The sequence below is a fragment of the Nicotiana tomentosiformis genome, chromosome 2 (assembly GCF_000390325.3).
Source record: "Nicotiana tomentosiformis chromosome 2, ASM39032v3, whole genome shotgun sequence".
In the NCBI taxonomy this organism is placed as follows: domain Eukaryota; kingdom Viridiplantae; phylum Streptophyta; class Magnoliopsida; order Solanales; family Solanaceae; genus Nicotiana; species Nicotiana tomentosiformis.
Genome location: NC_090813.1, coordinates 175,476,206 through 175,492,905, shown reverse-complemented (window position 1 = coordinate 175,492,905; position 16,700 = coordinate 175,476,206). Strand labels below are relative to the sequence as shown.

The 16,700-nt window shown below is 37.5% G+C and overlaps 1 long non-coding RNA gene across 2 annotated transcripts; it reads right to left on the bottom strand.

Annotated features, from left to right (window-relative positions):
- Nucleotides 1-1,178: 1,178 nt before the first annotated feature.
- Nucleotides 1,179-8,379, bottom strand: LOC104102144 (uncharacterized). 2 transcript variants are annotated; one of them, XR_001970387.3, is made up of 3 exons: nt 7,996-8,379; nt 2,197-2,302; nt 1,179-1,428 (listed from the first exon to the last, which is right to left on the bottom strand). It is a non-coding gene; the product is annotated as an uncharacterized lncRNA (long non-coding RNA). The 2 variants fall into 2 exon arrangements; XR_687604.3 differs by lacking the exon at nt 1,179-1,428 and having other exon boundaries at nt 2,086-2,302.
- Nucleotides 8,380-16,700: the final 8,321 nt, after the last annotated feature.

The window sequence follows — 16,700 nt, the reverse complement described above, 5'->3', positions numbered from 1 at the left end:
TACTATGCTGAGGTCCACCCGTCCGAGGTCTGGGACAATATTTCATGAAGAACCTAGTGTCACCACACTCATATATAACTCTTCTGTAGGTGTGGCTACTGGTACTGAGCTTATGTCAGAAGGTTGGAATGAACGCTGCAGGAACCCCGTGCAGCAGGTGGACTAAAAGACAGATGTCCAGTATGAGTGCCCTGGGGTCCTTGGATAGCTGGGGCACTATAGGTAACCTGAAGTGCAGACTGAACTGGCCAACTAACAAATCCTCTTCCATGATGGATCGGAGCTGAAGAGTGGTAACCACTAAATCCCCTAGAACCTCGAGGGTTCTCAGCCTCCCTATCCCCCCTCTTCTTCCCGCGGATACGCTCCAACTTCCTAGCAATCTCCACAACCTAATGGAATAGAGTCTTATTTTCCAACCCTTGTGCCATCCCAAACTTGAGGCTATAGACAAGTCCCTTAATAAACCTACAGACTCTCTTTCTATCAGTGGAAACCAAGGAAGTTGCATGACGAGATAACTCTGTAAAACTCATAGCATACTTAGACACAGTCATAGTCCCCAGGCACAACTCTCAAACTCGCTGCGCAACTCATCCATGCGGGTATGTGGAATAAACTCTCTCAAGTAACAAATGGAGAATTGAGACCAAGTAGCTAGTGTTGTGCCATCTGGCCTACACTACAAGAAACATTCTTAATAACTAAGGGAAAATTGGTCCCTAAAAGTAAGGAATTTGTCCCTAGTGTTCAATAGCGACAAGCGAATCTGGTTCTTATAGCTTCCCCCACTAAAGGTCTTAAAAGACGAGATGACGAGTTGGTTGTTAAAACTGTTTCGCGACCGGTTTGAAGCTTGCCCTTAAATGATTATCAAGGACCATATTTCTAGTGCCTATTTGCATATTTTAGGGACTAAATTTCTGGTCCTTAAAATATTTTTGCGAATAGCTTAAAGCTGGTCGTTAAAAAGTTTCGCGGTCAGTTAGCAGCTAGCTATTACATCTTTCGCGATAAGTTTAAAGCTAGTCCTTAGGTCGAACATGTCAGCACTACAAAGCTATAGATTTAGCAACCAAAATCTCATATTCTAAAAAGGATTTAAGGACTAGCAGTCTTTTCCCTTAAGAAACAATTCACAAGTCCCTAAATCACATTCAACTTGCAAGTAGGAAATATGGTAATTAATATAAAGATGATACTGTTTTCATATAATAATTACCTAAAATGATAAACACCAGTTACTTGCACCGTACACCAATGATGTAAGCTAGTCACAATATTGTGTTCATAAACCCTTAGCAAAAAATAACATATCACTAATATCCCTCGATTGTAATGTAAAATTTTCTTGACATTCCTAGCAAAAAGATGGTCAATCGGTATGTCGTCAAAAAGTTGCTTCTTGTAAGCTTCAATATCCAAAACCTGTAGAAGAAAATAAATCATTTAGAAAAACTATAACCCTGTGGATGGAACAAAATCAGGGCTAACAGTAGGTATTGATAAATGAGTTACATGTACTCATTGGAAGATATACACAAAAAACATTAGGTTAAGCAGAAATATTGTTATCGATTCCTTCAAATAATCTTTTTTTTAAGAATAACCATCTATAGTAAAGAATCCACTTCTCGCATAAACAAGAGGGCATTCTGGTTTTGTGGCATTAGATGTGTAAATGTTTGTTGCCGTGTTGCTAATGCATCTTTCAGATCCTGAAAAACTCTAGGAAATTCGAGCGAGGAAGTCTGTATGTTAAAGCATTAGACTTAGAATTGATAGTGCTATCGATTAATATTGTAACGTGTTGCTAATGCATCTTTGAACATTTCAAATTTTGGTATAGTGGCTTTTCGAAATCTTTCAATAGGTTGTAAAACGTTTTGGCTTCAACATTCGGTTCCTCTCCAAGTAAATTACTATAACCAACGACCGCATTGCCTCCATCATGATTAGGATATAAATCCCTCAATATTTCATGTATTTCATCCTCATCCTCATAATCGTCTACTTCATTATCATCTTCAACTTCTCATTCCGACTGTGGCTCACCCAAAACTTCACCATGATGATACCAAAAGGTATAATTTTAAATTATTCCATATACTTTCAAATGTATCATGTCTGTCTCACGTGTTCCTAATGTTGTGTTACAACATTTGACACACGGACAATGTATTTCATACAATTCACCTGTTATTCTAAAGGCATAATCCAAAAATCTTTGCACCCCAATTAAATAGGTTTCGTCAAGTCGGTTATCAACAAGTTGCATCCATTGCTTACTTGGTGCCATAACCTTGGATAGCAAATAAAAAAAAGATTTAAACAATTAAGATAATAAAAGTATAAAGATGCACATTACTTTAAAAAAGTACTAAGATGCCCATTACTTCTTATCAAACTTGTCCAACTCGTCTTTATGACTAAACTTCCTACGATTTCACAAGAATGAGATAAAATACAAGTTGATATGCATAACATATAACACACAATTGCTCAAGAAAATGAGAAATTAAAACACATAAGACACTTCATAGCTAAATCACTGATTTTCTATCTTAAAGGTTAGATGCATAGAAAGCTTGCATTTCAGCAAGGATAAGCCAGTTCGTACAACTAGAAGGCCAAAGATATGTGATTGTATTTTAAAAGATTGGTGCATATTTGTTACTTCAGGTGTTTGAAGTGGCTCCGTCGTTGCATTTGGTTGGGCTCCGGAAAACTGGAAGTGACACATTAGAGTTTCACAAGGCATGTTCTTATTTTAACTTAATGGTGCTTCTTGTTCATGTCTTAATAAGTGGTTGTTCCACCCCTGTATAGTGGATATAATGTTCAAATCACCCTGTAGAATCCATAGAGAGGAATTTACAAGAGCAGAAACTTGTAGATGCATCAATGTTCCATTGTTTTTGTGTCTGAATTTGATCCAAACACACAATACAATAGCAAGATCTGTTGACAGCCAGCTTCTCAAGATGACAGAAGCACTCATATGTTTGTACAATAAAATATATAGGATTTTATAAGATCATACTGACAAGATCTCCACGCAACTGCTGCAGATATGCATAGGGAACTATTTTCCTATTCTCAATTCTAGCTTTTGTTCCCACCAAAACCACAGGTTCTCTTTTTCTTTTTTCTAGTATCACCATTCATCTCTTTTTCTGAACTTGCAGATCGTCTTATTATCCCTTTTCCATAGTGTGTGTACATGTAAATTTTTTGCAGAAATTTTTATTTTCCTATATTGTCGACTTTATTCAAACCAAAAGTTAAAAGGGACATCATCTCTTGACCACTCGTAAATATTCCCCTATATAAGCTTGGTTAGACTACTGAAGACAACATCATATAAGCCAAAATTTTACAAGTAATGTACGTAATGTGTTTAAAAAGCAGGAACATGAGCTCAAGAGACTTGAAGGTCATAGAATTGGAAAAAAAGAGAGAAAGGAAATGAAATCACAAAGAATCAAAAAAGTGATGACAACAATGTAACAGTGGAGTTGGCTATAAGAAGAGTCCACTTAAATCAATTGTATATGAACGCAACATAATATATCAATATGTTACATTGCTAATTTACATCATTGTTTCTCTTCATCTAATTTTTAAAAATATTAGATTTAGGTAATTAGTTTGCTATACAATTTAAAGAACCCATAAAAATCAGGGTAAAGAAACTGCACTAGAGTACCTAATAATAAAAAAATTCAACCAATTCATCACCTCATATGAAAAACCACAAGACATCCTACAAAATTTCATGATAGAGATAGAGAGATGCAAAGAAGTGAAAGGACTCGTATCCAGAAGTGCGCCTCCATTATGACTATTGTAACGACCCGACTTGTTATTTTAATAATTTACGTTCCGTTCATCGACTTAAGGTCTCGAGCAACTTCGTAATATGCATTATGACTCGCGTGTATGGTTGAGTTTGATTTTCGGAAGATTCGAAATTTAATTGAAAGAACAATTCTTATTTTTGTAACTTAAATGAAAAGAGTTGACCGGAGTTTGACTTTTGAGAAAATGACCCCGGAATGAAAATTTGATGATGTCAATGGTTTTGTATGGTGATTTCGGACTTAGGCGTATGTCCGGGTTTGGATTTGGAAGTCTATAGGACAATTCGGCGAAAAGTTGAAAAAAAAATGAAGTTCTTGAAATATTCATAAATTCGACAGTAGGTCGATTGGTTGATAACGAGGTCGGATTTCAATTCCAGAAATTTGAACAGCTCTATTATGTCATTTATGACTTATGTGCTAAATTTAAAGTCAATCCGGACTGATTTGAAAACTCATAATTCGATTTGATGCGCGATTCGCAATTTCGGCATTATTTGACGTGGTTTGAAGCCTCGACTAAGTTTGTATTGCATTTTGGGACATTTTGGCATAACTGGTTAAGGTCCCTAGGGGCTTGGGTGGATTCCGGATGCTTAACAGATCAATTTGGACTTGAAGAAAGCTGTTGGAAAAATGGGCAGCAGCTGGTGGAATCGCTTCTGCGATGCCATGGTGGCAGAAGCGACATCGCAGAAGCATGAAGCTCATCGCAGAAGTGGCTGGGAGTATAATGGTCAGAGGTCACAGGTGCGAAGTAATTACCTGCTTGATCGCAGAAGCGGGCAGAGAAGGCGCAGAAGCGGAAGGAATCACAGATGCGCACGGGACATCACAGAAGCGATATGTGCAGATGCAGCATTCTGTCCACAGGTGCGAGCTTGGGCTAAGCAGTGAGGATCACAAATGTGAGTTTTGTATCGCAAAAGAGAAACCGCAAACGTGGCATATTCGTCCGCAGAAGCGAAAATGGACAGACACATAAGGGGTCAAAAATCAGTCATTTGTTCATTTTCGATTGGGATTTTCGGAGCTCGGTTCTTTGGCGATTTTGAGGATTTCTTCATGGCTTCATCTTGGGTAAGTATTCTACATCCTAAAGTTATTATATTTTATAAATCCATGGTTATATTCCTCGTTTAATTCGAGTTTTAATAGTAGAAATTGAGATTTTTGTAAAACTTTTCAAAAACAGAAATTCAAGATTTGGAAGACGATTTTTATTGGAATTCGATAAAATTAGTATGGTTAAACTCGTATCGGAATGGGTGTTCGGATTTTGTAAACATTCTGTCGGATTCCAAGAGGCGGGCCCCCGCATTGACTTTTGGTTGACTTTTTATTGTGAATTTTTAAGTGGACATTTTATTATCCAGAATTATTTTCGATGAATTTTAATGAAGTTATACAATTAATTTGGTTAGATTTGAGCTGTCTGGAGGTCAATTCAAGCAAGAAGGCTATTTTGGAATATGGGCCTAACTTCAAAGAAGTAAGTATCTTGCCTAACCTTGAGTAGGGGAATTACCCCTTAGGCATTGAGTCGTATGTGCTAGTTGTGTAATCTGAAATCCGTGTATGCGAGGTGACGAGTACATACTCGGGCTTATATGTGCAAATTGTATTAGTTTAAAGTCGTACAGATTCTTAAGTACTAAATTGGAAATTTGCTGGCGCTTATTAAATCCTTATTTGTCATGCCTCGTTCTTTGTTGGCCGAATTTGTTTTATATGATAACTTGGTGTGATTTCTACTTTGATCCTTAAGTGGATTAACATGTGCTGGTTGAGTTGACATTGTATGGAAATAATTACATTTAGGATTTTTTCATCTACAAATAATTATTAAATAAGTTTAAATGGAGACGTTAATATATTTATCAGAAATATGGATTTGAAAAGAGGTTATTCTTTATGAGTTATTCTTCCGTCTTTGCTTGTGCATATTTACTTTGGGACAATGAGGCGGTACCTCGGGAGATCCCCCTGTACTGCGTATTTACCTTGGGACTACGAGGCGATACCTCGGGAGATCTCTTCGCATATTTACTTTGGGACTACGAGACAGTATCTCGGGTGATACCCTACTATTTATCCATATTTACTTTAGGACTACGAGGCGGTACCTCGGGAGATCCCCCTGTACTGCATATTAACTTTGGGACTATGAGACGGTACCTCGGGAGATCCTCATGTACTGCATATTTACTTTGGGACTATGAGGCGGTACCTCGGGAGATCCCCCTGTCTTGCATATTTACTTTAGGACTACGAGGCAGTATCTCGGGTGATTCCCCTGTTGAGCATTTACATTTGGGTTTACGATATGATACCTCGAGAACGCCTTTGTTGTTTACCTCTATTTGATGTGCTTTTACTTATCTGTAAAGTATTTGTCGTTCACTCCTCAGTCATTTCATTAAATTATTATGTCTTTTGGTCTTGTTAATTTCCCATACGGTTGGGATAGAAATATGGTCACGAGGTGCCGTGAGATATGAAAGTGGGCTGAGACCCGAGGTTTTTAGGCTCATGAAGTGAGGTGTCAACCGGTGGTTTCACTTAAAAGAATTATATTCGAAAGGCCTTTATTTGAAAGAATTATATTCGAAGGGAAAAGTTTTATATGAAAGAATTATACTCAAAAGGTTTTATTTAAAATAATTAGATTCGAAAGGCTTTTATTTGAAAGAAAGGTTTTTATTTGAAAGAATTATATTCGAAAGGAAAGGTTTTTATTCGAAAGATTTTATTTAAGAGAATTATATACAAAAGACATTTATTTGAAAGAGTCATATTGGGAGATATTTATTTGAAAGATTTAAATTCGGAAATATTTTTATTTGGTAAACTTATAGAGAAAAGATGTATATTTTGAAGGACTTGATTAATTGGTTGCACTTATTTTTATTATTCGTGTGAGAAATATTTATAGTGTTCTTGGTGCCTTGTTGTTTATGTCACTAGTTGACTATTGTTGCTATCACTATTATCTGTTTCTATTATATTATGTATGACATGTTGCACAGGTTATTAGACTAGTGAGTGTCTTGACCGTACCTCGTCACTACTCCACCGAGGTTAGTCTTGATACTTACTGGGTACTGACTGTGGTGTACTCATACTATACTTCTGCACATTTTTCTGCAGATGCAGGTATTGGAAGTATCGGACTCGGGCAGAACTAGGGTGTTAATCGCAAGGATTCAAGGTAGAACTACCTGGCCGTCGCAGTCCTTCGGAGTCATTCTATTTTGTTGTACTGTCAACTCTTATTCGAACAGTATTGTATATTCGATCCTTGAGATCATTGCATGTATTTAGTTAGAGTTCGTGACTCAGTATTACCTGTTTTGGGAGGTTGTATGAATATTTCCGCTGTTGGTTTTGACACTTGTATTACATAAATAAAAAATAGCTTGAATTGTTATTATAATCGGCCTACCTAGTCTTAGAGACTAAGTGCCATCACGACGCCTGTGGTGGGATTTTGGGTCGTGACAGCTCTAAGTCTCTGTTAATCTTTTGATTCTTCACCCAGATCTCTGCTTCATCCTTTAACTTTTTCTTCTTTAATTTCCTTGTATACATACACATACTCCCTCTCTTTTTCTGCTTTTGACTGCTTTGCAATCTCATATCATTAAATTATATATTGTGATTCACTCCATCTCAAATTATTTGAATTCCAACTAAAGTCTTCATCATTTTCTTTAAATAGTAGGTTTTTTATTGAATAAGCCATAGCTATGGAGTTAGGGGATAACAAGATTTTTGAACGTAGGTCTGCTGTTAGCAGTGACCCTATTGGGAGACAAACTCATGACCCTTCAAGAAAGTCCCCAGATGAATTGTATAATAGAAATCGCAAAGGATAAAACCATCACAGAGATGAAACTCTATAAGAAAAACTCAAATTTCTCCTTCTTGACCTACGAGCTCCAACTTTAAACCAATATTGTCACTTTTATTACTCACAATAACTATCAATACTCTAAACAACCCAATTGCAGAAAATAACTAAAGAAATAAAAAATTGCAGGACCCGATTTTTGATTTCTGGTTCAATCAATAAAACAACGTGAAGAAAAAAGGAAACGAAACAGATAAAAGAGAAAGAAATAAAACTTACTCTAAATTAGGTAGATAATCCAATGGAAGAGTTTGTGTAAAGTCCCTTGGAGAGAGATCGAAATTTTGACACCAACCTTCTGAGTTCGGAGTGATGAATTTTGCAACCTTCTAAGTTCTGACTGATGAAGTTTGCAACCTTCTGATCATTGAAGAGAATTGAAGTCGCCGCTTAATTAGGGATTGTAGCGTGAAAGTGATTTTTTGGGAGAGATTTTAGGGTGAAAGTGAATTTTTGGAGGGAGTTTACAGTGAAAATATATTTGTAGAGGTTTGTTTTACTTTACTTTTGGATTACCGCCCCAATCCCGCTAAAATCGAGTATTAGAGACCAGATTTTAAATTTTATTTAGACCAGAATAAGTCTAGTAGTGTATTTAGAAAAGAAATTGAGTATTAGAGACGAAAAAAAAAATTCATCCCTATAAGTACACTTTTAGGGACCATATATAAAACATCTCGCTAAATATTGGTCCCAAATAAACCTTTTCCTTGTAGTGCTACTCGCCTCATAAGTCTGTCACCATCAATATGCAGATCCTGTTAGTTAGAAAGTAGTAAGGCTGACCCCACTCGCTTATACCAAACTCATGGTACAAAGAATGCTGAGACACTGATCTAAGAAACTATATGCATCCTCAGAATCCCTTCCACTGAAATGGAGAGGATGCAACTTCTGAAACCTCTCCAAACTCATATGTCCCTCAGTCGAACTACAATTACTAGCTACACCGGCATGATATCAGTCCGATAAGCATGAGCCGGATTCTCTTTATACGTGCGGCAAGAGTCTGAGCTCCTCCCCTTGCCTGTGAAGTAGCTGGTGCAACTAGAATCAACTCTGCCTAGGTCGAACTCCCAACCAGACTCATAAAGTGTGCTAAAGTCTCCTAGAGCCCAGTGTAGCAATTTCATCAGGTGAATGCTTAACATGCTCAGGCTCCTGGTCCTCAACTGGAGCTACTAGAGGCTCCACAACTGCTGCTCTAGAAGCTACTCTAACAAGGGCTCTAGCTGTAGCGCGTGCTCTACCTCAGCATCTACATTGAACCAGGCCTCTCACGACTCTAGTAGGGGGCGCATGTGCCTGCTCAATTGATTCGGTAGAATATGTTCTCACCATTTGTGAGAAAATGGAAGAGTAACGATTTAAACTTGGAAAAACAAACTACCAAATAAAGAAGAAAAGAAATTGAAGTTTACTAATAGTTCGGTAGTATCTCGAAGATAAGTATAGATGTCTCCGTATCGATCCGCAAGACTCTACTAAACTTATTTGTGACTCAAAGAACCTATGAACCTTGAGCTCTGATATCAACTTGTCATGACCCAAATCCCACCATAGGGGTCGTGATGGCACCTAGTCTCTAAACTCAGGTAAGTCAATCACTTAACAATATTTAAATTAACAAAATATAATATAATATAATAAAAAAGAGTTCAATATAAAAGCAGAAATCGAATCAATACAAGCCAAAAGTGGCAATACCCCAACACCTCCCCAAAAGTAGGTAGTACAGAGTTACAAGCTCTAACTGAATACATAAGAATATTTCAATATACAATACTGTTTATATATAAAAGCGATAGTATCAAAGTAGGGAAATGACTCCAAGGGACTGTGACAGTCAATGTAGGTATACCTTGAATCCTCATGGTCAAAGAAGCTCTCACTATCTGTATTCGCTTCCTTCAACACCTTGGATTGCATTAAAAAGTGTGGAGGTGTTGTATGAGTATACCACGATCGGTACTCAATAAGTATCAAGACTAACCTCGGTGAAGTAGTGACAAGGTTCAGGTCATGTGATACTCACTAGCCAATAACCTATGTAATATATCAATAACTGACAAAAACATATATAAGGAAAATAATATCAACCATCTCATAGGGAATGTCATGACAACTTAGTGTAGACAAACCCATCTTTGCCAACAAATCATCAAAAAGTAGGCCATGTGATAGCATCACAAATTCAACTAACAACTAAAAAAAAAAAAATACAAGACGAAAACTTTTAAGAAACATGTATGTAATCAAAACATCAACCTTGTTTCAACACATAAACAACATCATGAAAGACACCCCCCGAATCATTACATATCATCATTAACAATGCCACCCTTATTTTGCCGCATGTGGACATAACAATAAAATGCCTCTTTTATCTCGCCACATGCACATATTGTCACCCTTATTTTACCACATCAACAGTGAAATGCCACCCTTATAATCCACACATTATCAACAGTGAAAGGCCACACTTATAGTCCACACAATATAAATAGAGAAATGCCACCCCTATAGCCCACACATCAACAATCAACCTGTACAACATGTCCACATGTGCCACAATTATCATAAAATAATAATACCAAAACCTTATCAAAGGAATAAGCTCATAATTTATCGAGAAGGTGCAAAAGGATATGAAAATAGTAAAAATGCGGACAAGTGTTCAACATATAAAGCATTGCTATGACAATACAATTGTAGTGATCATGTTCACGCAACCACAAAGTGATTAAGCATGTTCTATATGCAAACAATCCTACATTAAGGCATATTAATAGCATGTGTACGCACTCGTCACCTCATATACACGTTGTTTTTCAAATAACACAATTAGGAAATAAACGTCAAATCCTAAGGGGTATTTCCCCAGACACGGTTAGGTAAGATACTTACATCAAACATGCCAATACAATACTCTAAAAAGCATTTGCCTCTCGAATCGACCTCTGAACGGGTCAAATATAACCAAACATAACTCAATAATATCAAGAATGGCTATAAAAATCGATTGCAAATCAAAAATCAAAAACATCAACCAAACGTTAAACTGGGACTACCTCCAAAAACTAACAAAAGTCACAAATTCCGAACACCCATTCGAATACGAGTCCAACCTTACAAGTTTCATCCAAATCCGACTCTGAGTTGGGGTTAAAATTCCTATTTGTTTTAGAAAGGTTTTACCAAAAACCCTAATTTTTCTCACTTAGATTCATCAATCAAATGCTAAAATGAAGGATGAAATCATGTATAATAATCAAATATGAGTCAAGATTACTTATCCCAATCCAGTGAAAATCCCCTAAACAAATTGCCCAAATCTGAGCTCCGATTCTCAAAATATAATAAAATAAATGAATGCCTCAAAAATAGGGTACTTAAAATATCTGCCCAGTTATACACTATGCGATCATGGGACCCACATTGCAATCGTTAAAGCCAAAATCCTGCCCAACTGCTTCCCCTTCTTTGTGAACGCCAAGCTTAGATGCGAACATGATCCCTACTAGTGCTGAGCCTACGCGAACGTGGTTGCCTACCCACGAATGCAAAGGCTTAAAGTCTCACGAAACCTCTGGCTTTCCCTGTACCCGAACACGACACCCAAGTCGTGAATGCATACTGCCTACCAAGCTCCACGAATGGGAGCCACCCTTCGCGAACGAGTAGGAAAAATATACCAATCACTAAAACACACTTCGTGATTGAGTGACTCCTCTCACGATCACGATAAACACCAGAACATCGGAAATCAATTGCTCCAAAACAAGGGAAAATGGTGCGAAACATATCCAAAATACACTTGAGGTCCCAGGATGCCGTCCAATCATGCCAACCAATCCTAAAACATAGCAGAGACCTACTCAATGCCTCAAATCACACAAAATGACATCCAACTACGGATCATACCTCAATTCAAATTTAATGAACTAATCCAAATTTCCGAATTCCAAACTTATGTCGAACATTCCTAAACAACTCGGAATGACCCTAAAGTTTGCACACAAGTCATAAATTACCATACGGATTTATTCCAATGCTTGGAATCCCAAACAGATATTGATAACCACAAAGACAACTATGGGTAAATCCTATGAACTTATAAACCTTCAAATTGCCAACATTCACCAATTAGAGCAAATCAACCTAGGTTCCTCCAAATTCAAACCCGGACATAAGCCAAAGTCCAAAATTACCATCCGGACCTAACAAAATTATCAAAACTGTGATCTAAGGTTACATCTACAAAAGTAAAACTTGGTCAATAATTCCAACTTAAGCTTCTAAACTAGGAACTAGGTGTTTCAATTCAATCCAAAACCTTCCCAAAACAAAACCAATCATCCGTGCAAGTCACACAACTACAAATAAGCATACATGAAGCATCAAATGGGGGTACGGGGGCTTCAGTACACAACGCGACTGTCACGACCCTAATTGCTCTCCGTAGGATATTGTGATGGCACTTAGTCTCTATGACTAGGTAAGCCTAACAATTATTGATAACATTACAAGAATAATTCCCAAAATACTAAAACAAGGCTGAATAACTGATATAAACACCTGAAATAAAATCTTAACAATACTCTCTCAAAACCGGTGGAGCTGAGTCATAAGCTCTATATAGTAGAAACTAGAATATCTACTACATCATTGTCTGAAAGAAAATACAACAGGAAGTAATATAGGGAAGGTGACTTCGAGGCCTGCGGACATAGAACATGCATACCTTGAAGTCTCCCAAGAAGCTACTCAAATCAACTTTAGCGTCCTGCACGGGCAGACGCACCTGGATCTGCACAAAACGATGTGTACAAGCATAGTATGAGTACACCATAACGGTACCAATAAGTATCAAGACTAACCTATCATGCCACAAACTCGGGGAGCGCGACGGACGCTCAACCGAGTGAACCCGACCGAGCAAGCCTATTAGATTTTCATCAACCCAAACTCATCCATGAATAAAGAAAAAATATAATTTCGTTAATTAGACAATAAGGTGATCATGTCTACAATACTAATTCATTACTATTAGTTACTTCATTAATAAGTCTCAAAACACGCACACACACCTATATGGTTCAAAGTGGAACATGTGATTTAATCACAACATCACTTGTTTAACATTCATACCATCCATACACAACCCACACTAAGTCTACGAAGCCTCTAAAGATTCCAAAGAGTGCAATGATAGTGTCGGCAACAAGGCTCCGGTTATACCTCAAACCCGATAATATATACGAAGCAAAAGATGCACAACCCCAGAATGAGATGGGGCTCACCAAGTCAGCTGAAAAGAATGGTCACCGCTATCACTGGTCAATATCCTCCGTTGTGGAACAACCTGCATCCATTAAAGATGCAGCGCCGCGGCAAAATGGACATTAGTACATACCGAACAGTACTAGTATGAAAACCAAACACCAATTTAAGAAATCGAAAATACAATATGAATATGATGAATCAGGGCGACAATAGAATAGCATAGATAGCCGTTTAAACCAAAGCAAGCTTATCAAGAGTTATCATTAACATTTATAGAATTTAAGGTGAGATCCTCTGTAACCATTTTCACACAAAACGGCCCTGCCGCCTCACCGCAATGTATGCAGGTGGAGGTATAAGCACAACACCAAAATCCTACTCAAGCGGCCCTGCCACCTCACCCCAATGTATGCGGGTGGAGGTATAACCACAGTACCAAAAACCTACACAAAGCGGCCATGCCTCCTCACCCCAATATATGTGGGTGAAAATGCATCAACGATACCAATACCTACACAAAGCAGCCATGACGACTCACCCCAATATATATATATATATATATATATATATATATATATATATATATATATATATATACGTGGGTGGTGGTGTAACAACAATACCAAAATCATACACAAAGCGGCATTGCCACCTCACCCCAATGTATGCGGGTGGAGGTGTAATCCCAATCACAATCTCTACACAATTTGGCATAATAATTTTCACATAAATCACAACTTGGAATCATAACATGTAGATACACAATCCATAGTTTGGAACACATCCTCCATTTATAAAACAATGTTATAAGAGCATTTGAAATATGAACTGAACATATATCTTTGTCACAAACTTATTCGAAATACTCGATTTGTAATAAATATCTTGGAACTTACAAGGATATTGTGGGTTCCAATTATTAAAGAAAAGTTTAGCCAACATACCTCGATTGAGCTTTCTTAAACTCTAAAATATTCCGGAATTCTTAGCAACTTCAATCTATTTTAGAAATATAACAAGTTGAACCAAAATTAGGAAGATGATCATGGTTCTAGCTCATTTGAGCATTTTATCAAACACTAGGTATGCATTAAAGTTTCAAGGTCTTTTTATGGAGGATTCCATCATCCCACAAATCATTCTTTACCATTTTTAGTTCACAATCTTTCTACACCCTTTGATAACACATGCATGCAAAATAAACAACTCAAATACCCATGAATTGTCTTTCTAATTACCCATTCTTAGATAAATTTCTAAATTAAGGGTTAGGGTGTAGAATCTTACCTTTAGGGTGAAGACCTAGTGAGTTTTCCTTGTTAATCTTCAAATATTTGAGCAAGAATCGAAGGACAATTTGTTGAAGATCACTCTCCCACTATAGGGCACTCTCTCACTCTCAAAATGTCAGGCTTTAGCTCAAAAATGGAACAAATCATCTATTTAACAAAGTAGGGTCGAGTTATCAAAACTCACAAATGAAGCCCCGGAAGAGGATATGCGGTCACATATGCGACCGCATAATGGATATGCGGTCCGCATATCGGCCGCATAATTTGTGCCCAAAAAACTGAACGGTCACTATGCAGCCTGCATAACTGTTCTGCAGTCACATAATGAACCGCAAAATAGTTGTGCGGTCACATAATTGATCGCAAAATGGCATCCAAACCTGCCCATTCCTTCCTCACTCTACGGCTATTATGCGGTCCGCAGAGTGATTATGCGGCAGCATAGTGGGCTGCAGAAATGCATTTTTCTGCTAAATGTTTTCCTTTACTTTCTAGCGCATTGTTCAACCCAAAAAGTTCGAGCCGCGCATAAGCCTACTCCAGCACCACGAAAACTTAAATTCATTTATGAAATTCTACAAGGCCTTACATAACCCAATAGAGTAGTGATGAGGCCAGGTCAATACACATACTAGGATATAAATAGATAATGTGAAAATGTAAGAAAGATAAGTAATGGAAAGCGGAGAAATAACTGATATGAAACAATTAATAGCATGAACTAATACCGGCATTTTAAGCACGAAAATAACGTAAAGAAATCAGTAAGGAGAATATCAACAATCATATAAGGACAATAACGTACAAAAACAACAAGGAAGAACAAAACAACAAGAATTACAATGAGGTACCGCCTCGTGTACATAAAAGAATCACCACCAAGGTACCGCCTCGTATATAAATATATCAAGAATCACAACCGAGATACCGCCTCGTATTCACAATTCACAATTGCAATTACAATTACAATTTTTCCTTATACCGCTGCATTAGCCTTACAATTGAAATAGGTTTCAAAAACAGTTTTCCCGAAATGGATACACGCACTTTATCCCACCTTATGACGTCGCGTAGCTTCACGTAGTTCCCCCACAAGCAACACGCACATAAGTCCCACCTTATACCGCCACATGCACATTAACCCTAAGCCTTATACTGCCGCATATGTGCCAATAACACATCACAATAATAACTTGCACCACAAGTGCCTATATATCATAACTTGCCAACAATCAACAATATCAGTGTTTCCACAACAATAGCCCACGGCTCCACCGCCACTTGTACAAGAATATCAACAACAATAATAAATGTAAAATACTCAACATGGGAGATGTTTCAACAATAATAGTTTTGCCTCAACGTGATAACGACTTTAACAATTTCAACACCAATAAAACAACAATGAGAGATGATGTATAACCACGTTAGTAAATAAGAATAACTCACAAGGGAAGTGATAACATGAACAATAACTTCAAGTAATGACAATCAATAATGGAAGAGATAACATGAACAATAACTTGAAATAATGACAATCAATAATGGAAGAGATAACACGAACAATAACATCAAATAATGATAATCAACAATGAGAGAGATAACATGTAACAATGATAGAGGCAACAAGTTTAACTAAAGTAGGAGAGCAATTTATCAATTTCCATGTAGAACAAGTGTTAACGAAGTCATTTAGATTGACTATGAGAATTTAGAACACGATTCTACAATTCAATTAAAGCCTGGAAAGGGTCTATGTAGCCTAAACCGGTCAAATACCGCGTACAACTCGTGCACCCACTCTTCACCTTGCGTATATGGCTTTCACATAGCACAAATGAATCAATCAATACCAATGCTAAGGGGTAGTTCCCCCACACAAAGTTAAACAAGATACTTACCTGAACTAGCCCAATTCAACACTCGGAAATAGCTTTCGCCTTAAATTAGATAAAGTTAAGTTCTTTACACTTTTTTTCAAAAATTCAACAAAAGTCAACCCCTGTGATCGCCCGGTCAAAACCCCGGTCCAATGGTATATTCCTATTATCCACGACGCCATGAGTTCATATATGTGATTAGTTTCAAAATCCGAGCACAAATCGACTCTCAAAACTCAATTTCTTATTTTTCAAAAACTTGACAACAACAACAACAACAACCCAATATAATTCCACTAGTGGGGTCTGGGGGGTAGTGTGTACACAGACCTTACCCCTACCCTGGTATAGAGAGGTTGTTTCCGATTGACCCTCGGCTCCCTCCCTCCAAGAACTACCCACCTTGCTCTTGGGGTGACTCGAACTCACAACCTCTTGGATGGAAGTGGTGCTCACCACTAGAGTA